Below are 6,235 nucleotides of genomic sequence, written 5' to 3' on the forward strand. Positions count from 1 at the left end.
TTCTGAATGGCATGGGACAATCAATGTGTTGTAGACACTGGAGAAAAACAGACTTCATGTCAATCAAAATTGAAGGCAAAGACCAACACTCAAAGTCATCTTCTGATCTGCTTAACTAACATAGCACCATAGCATACACCTGCCTACATTTAATCTCATGAACACACACGGACACACACACACACACACACACACACACACACACAGAGTTATTTGCAAAAGGAAACATTGCCTTGATATTCTAACCATATTGATTCTAATAAAATTAAATGTAAAAGTATTTATCAAACAATTTACAGTATGACCAAAACTAATGCTCCGTATCATCCAGGATGCATGCATTGCCAGTGTGCAAGGCATTAAACATATGTGTAATATTTTCATATTTCACAAATGAATAGTTGAGTATCAGATTCAATTAGAAATATAAAATTGCTGTGATAAATTGTTTTACTGAGATTAAATAAACCTTTCAACAAAACTTCAAAGCATTGTAGTGTGGCTCTTTTCCTCTAGTCAATCAAGCCTCTAGTCCAATTGGTTCATTAATTTGGACATCAATGGAATAACTCTCAACAGGCATCAAAGCCTCCTCTGTGGTGAAGAGACATCCATTCTTATCTCTCCAGGAAAAGAAAAGGCAACTTTTCCTTCAAATATTGTTTGTTCTTTTCAAAATTTAAGTTTAAGAAATGTGAAAGAGTGCTCGCTTCGGCAGCATATATTACTAAAATTGGAATGATTCAGAGATGATCAGCATGGCCCCTGGGAAAGCATATGTGAGTGATTCCTGTTGAGATCATTTTTTAATGAACAAAATCACAGAATAAAGATAAATCAATTAGATTTAGGGGCACATCCACTCCATCTCCCTGCCATAGACACCATTATTTAGAGGACAAAAGCACTATCATTAGTGGTTCAAGTCAGCACTACAAAACAGGTTTGAAGCTGCCTTTGCTGGGCTATAAGCAGAGACCCACAGATAAGCACTGAGCTGAACTCCTAGAATCCACTTGTAGAGAGGGAGGAGTGTCAAACAAACGGGTCAAGAACATGCTGGGAAAACCCAAAGAAACAGATGACCTAAGCAACTGGGAACTCATGGACCTCAGTCTCACAGCTGGGGAACCATCATAGGACCAAACCAGGTCCCTGAACGTGGGTGTTAGCTCGGAGGACTGGGCAGTCTATGGGGCCTGTGGCAGTGGAACCAGGATGTATCCCTAGTAAACAAACAGACACCTTAGTCTAGATATACATGGGCAGGGTGACAGCTAGGCCCTGCCCCAAATGACTTGACAGATTTTGATGATCCCTCTTGGAAGGCCTCACCCTCCCTGGGGAGTGGAACTAGGGTTGATATGTAAAATAAGATGGTTTCTAATTTAAATAAATTTATTAAATAAAAAAGATGCAGGTTTCAAGCAAATGAACAAGTAACAAACAGAACAAATCAATATAAACACCAGACTCATGATAATAAGGTGTAACCAAATTTGATGTGTGGGAAAACTGTGTTTGACATCTCTGGTTACTGATCATTCACACTTACCTCCATTCATGTGTTCAAGTATTCCATAACTTCACATTTTGGTTCTAGTTTAAACATAGACTCTTGAAAACTTATTATTTGTGTTAGTTAAGGACAAAAGACCCATTAATTTTTGACTAAAATTAAACTCAAATCTAATTATTCTTTATATAAAATTATAAAAAATTTAGAAAATATTTAAACACAATTTGATAGCTGTCTTCTCAATATAAGTGAGAAAGAGAAAACGGAAAGATAACACTGTGTGTATAGTTTCTAAATGTCACACTGAAAATCTGGTATGCATTAGAAAGACTTTTCTATTTTATTTTTTTCCAGACTGGGTGTCCATGTGTAGCTCTGGTTATTTGGAACTTGCTCTGTAGATGATGCTAGCCTTGAACTCACAGAGATCCACCTGTCTCTATCTCCCAATTAAAGGTGTAAGTCACCACCTTTCAGGTAGATAAACTTGGCTTTCAATTTGAGAAGCTACAACTTTCAATTTGAGGACTTGAACTTGTTTTCTTTGTTACTACAATGAACAGCTAAATTTTACCTAATCCTTAGAACATACAAGAATACACGAGTATTTGGCTTCATTTGGCCATCACAGATATTTACACTGCCAGTGTTATGAGAAGTATTTCAAAAACACAACAATTTACATATGTTTTAATACATTCTAGTGATGTCAGAATTTTTATACATCTCATTATATATTTTCCTAGAAAGGTAAAGTGGATATTTTGATTCTGTTAAAAAAATAAGATGCATATTATATTAATACTGATTATACAATTTGCCTATTAAAATATAAATTCACTAAATACAACAGAAACATTGATCTAAAAAGGTTTTGGAATTACCCAAACAGCATTTTTTTTATTTCCTTGACTTACAGTTATCTTTTTCTTTCCTCATATATCAAATTAACATGCATATCTCAAGAATGAGGGGACATATAATTCCTAAAAAGAGTCTTATTATTCCAAAGAGTAAATTCCTATTGAAATGCTTCATTGAGTGAGATGCAATCTCCAAATATGCTTGCATGCTGGGAGTATTCTCTTTTATTATAAACTTCTGGAAATTTATCTATGCCTCAAAAATAATCATTGCATGTAAAAGACCTTCCAATTAAATTGTGTAAAGGTAAATAGAAACATATGAGTAAAAGGCATCTAATGCTATATAATATTGCAAACTAAACTGAAAAGAGGTGCAGGTGAATTCTTAAAGAACAAGCTGCCAAGGACTACAGATTTCTGCCAGCTCTTGGAAACTGATATGGGAATATGTGCCGGCTGAGCAGTATTTTTTGCCAGCAGGAGGGATCTGGCCCAAGGAATACACCATATTGTGAAGCTTGCATCCTCATTAGAGCCAAGACTACATGGAATTTCTTGCCAATGTCATATCTAATTACTAAATATTTTTAGAAAAGGTATTTTTGAATATCTGGACAAAGTGGTATATCAGCTAACCAATCTACAGTTATGTATTCAATATATATATATATATATATATATATATGTGTGTGTGTGTGTGTGTGTGTGTGTGTGTGTGTGTGTGTGTGTGTGTGTGTGTGTGAATTACTCTCAGTCTAAGTTCCCTTTCATCCTTAATATATAAAATTGCCATAGTCCCACTCCAGGGGGTTTCAGGTCCTAAAGAGGAGGTGTGACTTCAGCAAAGGAAGGAGACTGCAATAATTTTAGGGTGACTCAGAATGTCTTCCCATTTATTGAAAACATGCTATACCTTATGTACTCCACAACAGCATTGTAATTTAAGCACAAGAAATACTGAAAGCAAATCTAATGATTCTGCAGTGAAAATGATCATCCATGCCATTATGCATTTTTCTTGAAGCAGAAAGCAGTTAAGTTCACCACGAATCTATTGTCCTCTAAGGTTCAGTAACCCTGCCAGGCACCATGTTATACTTCCTCCTGCATGGTCTGGCCTCAGCCTGTGTACTCAGGAGCTGTAAGACAGTGAGTCCTGAGAAACAAACCTGACATTGAGTCCTGAGAAACAAACCCGTAACAGCAATTTTAATTCCTCAAGGGACATTAAGGGACATGATACAGTGTTTGAACTGTGTGCATTGATCTGCCTAGTAATTGCATTTTGTCTTATAATGCCCTGTTCTCCTCATAAGCTCCCAAAAGGGAGGCCCTGACATCTTACTCTTTCTTCATTGTACCGTACCATTCTGATTCCTTCCGTTTATGTTTCTGTATATTTCAGAGAGGGATCAAGCCAGTCTAACCTCTTCATAGTGTTTTCCTGTGGGGCAAAGCAGATCTTGTCATTCATCCAGTAAGCCATACTCTTGGGCACTATTCTGTACTTACTAACTGATCTCTTGCCCTAAATGGCCTCAGGCTCTGGATCTGGGTTCCTTGTTTCTCCAGCAGGTGTTTCTTATCCCAGGGGCCAGGTGTGGTCATTTTCTTGTGTGGAGTAGGCAGAGTTATCACACTACAGGGTTCCAAAGCGGCAGGGAATTTTTTCCAAAGAATTATTTTGTCTAAAGAGACTGCCATTTTACACATTTCCATTCTCCAGCAAAGCCTGCACAAAGTTTCCCAAGGAAAAGAAATTAGGAAACTCCCATAATACCCAGTGAAAATCGTTTAAATTGAAAGTAAAAGGCTGCTGGAGAATTGTGATGTGCATTGTTGAAATACAGGAACTTTGTCAAGCATGAGTGGTCACCAAGCATTTCATGGTGTGAAATAAAGTAAAAATGTGATGAATTCTTTGAGGTATTTAATATCATTTAATACTATTCTATAAAAATAGAAGACTGTCGTGGTCTAATAATGAATAATAATAATCCTATGTTAAATAGCGGCTGCTTATGAACATAGAAATAATATCCTTGAAGGTTACAATCTACTACACTCTCAGAAATTGACTGTGTCAATATCAGGACTATATAATCTTCATATCTAAAAGAATATAAAGCTTTTCACTCCACATTTATCTTCTCTAACCTCAAACCTTCAGTCTTTTTCTACATATTCTTAAATGATGTTCTTAAATACTGGATAACTTGTGTAATAACCAGAGGTAGTGGATATTAAGGCTACTAAATGTCACCAAAAACTGCATAAAAGAACAGTCTTACTTATTCATTCATTTATTTGTTTATACTTCAGGTCCAAATTTCCTCAAGATATTTGCACTTTTATGACAGTTAACAGGATAATTGTCCTGTTACTTTTACTTGGTTCTATAATCTAACCTCATGTGTGGGAACAACAGACCTTGGATGGAGGCCCACTTCCACATCAGATTGGGATCAGGCAGCTGTAAGACAATGTTTACTAAAAACATGTTTACTAAAAACAATACAGGAAACGCCCTGACCTTCACCTTTTCCAATCCAGAGCAATAAGTTCCTGATAAGGGCTCGCCCACAGGAATGCCCTGACCTCAACCTTTTCTTTTCTTTTTATTATCACTTTTTATTTTAATTTTAAATAGCTTGTTTTACATGTCAATCCCAGTTCCCTCTCCCTCCCCTCCTCCCACACACCCCATCCCCCCCCGCAGCCTCCCACCCTATTGCCAATTCCTTCCACATAAGGGATATCTAGAGTCTGTCATTTCACTCAGGGTAGGGGCCAGGCACTCCCCTAAGAGTCCAGGCTGAGAGAGCATCCCTCTTTGTGCTATGGGCACACGATGACTGTTTGTATTACTGGGATAGACACTGATCCACTGCTCAGGGCCCCATAAGTTGCCCAGGCCTTCTCACTGACACTCACATTCGGGGGGGTCCAGATCAGTCCCATGTTAGCCTCCCCGCTGTCAGTCTGGGGTCCAAGAGCTCTCCCCTGTTCAGATCAGCTGTCTCTGCTGGTTTTGCCAGCCCATTCTTTGCCAATTTGCTCACCACTCCTCTCTTTATGTCGCTGGGTTCCTTGGGTTCTGTTCAGTATTTAACTGTGGGTGTTTGCCTCTGCTTCCATCAGTCACTGGATGAAGGCTCCTGGATGGTTATAGACATCAAGTTCATTATCAGGAATGGCATTCGATGTGGTCTCTCCACTATTGCTTAGCTTGCCAATTGGTGTTATCCCTTTAGATCACTAGAGGTCACTCTGGAGCCTGATCTGTCTTCTAACCTATGATTCCCTCTTCCCCCTATTCTACCCCTACCCACACCGACTTCCTGTTCCCCCATGACCTACTCACTCTTCCTCTTCTCCCCCTCTCTTCTTCCCAGCTCCCACTCCCCCCCCCCACCCCTCGCCGTGTTCTCCATCCATTCAGAGGATCTTGTCTCAATCCTCTTCTCTTGGGTACTATGCATATATGCATATCTTTTAGGTTCTTTCCTGTTTCCCAGACTCTCTATCAGTGAAAGTGCAGACTGGCACTATCCTGATCCATGTCTAAAATCCATATATGAGTGAGTACATACCATGTTTGTCTTTTTGTGACTGGGTTACCTCACTCAGGATGGTTTCTTCCAGTGCTATCCATTTACCTGCGAATTTCAAGATTCCATTGTTTTTTTCTGCTGAGTAATACTCCATGGTCTTCAGTTGAGGGGCATCTAGGTTGCTTCCAGGTTATGGCTATTACAAATAATGCTGCTATGAACATAGTGGAGCAGATGCCCTTGTTGTATGAATTTGCCTCATTTGGATATATGCCTAAGAGTGGAATTGCTGGGTC

At 38.7% G+C, this 6,235-nt stretch overlaps 1 non-coding gene across 1 annotated transcript; it reads left to right on the forward strand.

The window, feature by feature from the left end:
- The first annotated feature begins 702 nt into the window (after positions 1–702).
- LOC121139554 lies at positions 703–810 on the forward strand. Its single transcript, XR_005876469.1, has one exon. It is a non-coding gene; the product is annotated as a U6 spliceosomal RNA (small nuclear RNA).
- Positions 811–6,235: the final 5,425 nt, after the last annotated feature.

The sequence above is a fragment of the Mesocricetus auratus genome, unplaced genomic scaffold, assembly GCF_017639785.1.
Source record: "Mesocricetus auratus isolate SY011 unplaced genomic scaffold, BCM_Maur_2.0 Super-Scaffold_15014, whole genome shotgun sequence".
Classification (NCBI taxonomy): Eukaryota; Metazoa; Chordata; class Mammalia; order Rodentia; family Cricetidae; genus Mesocricetus; species Mesocricetus auratus.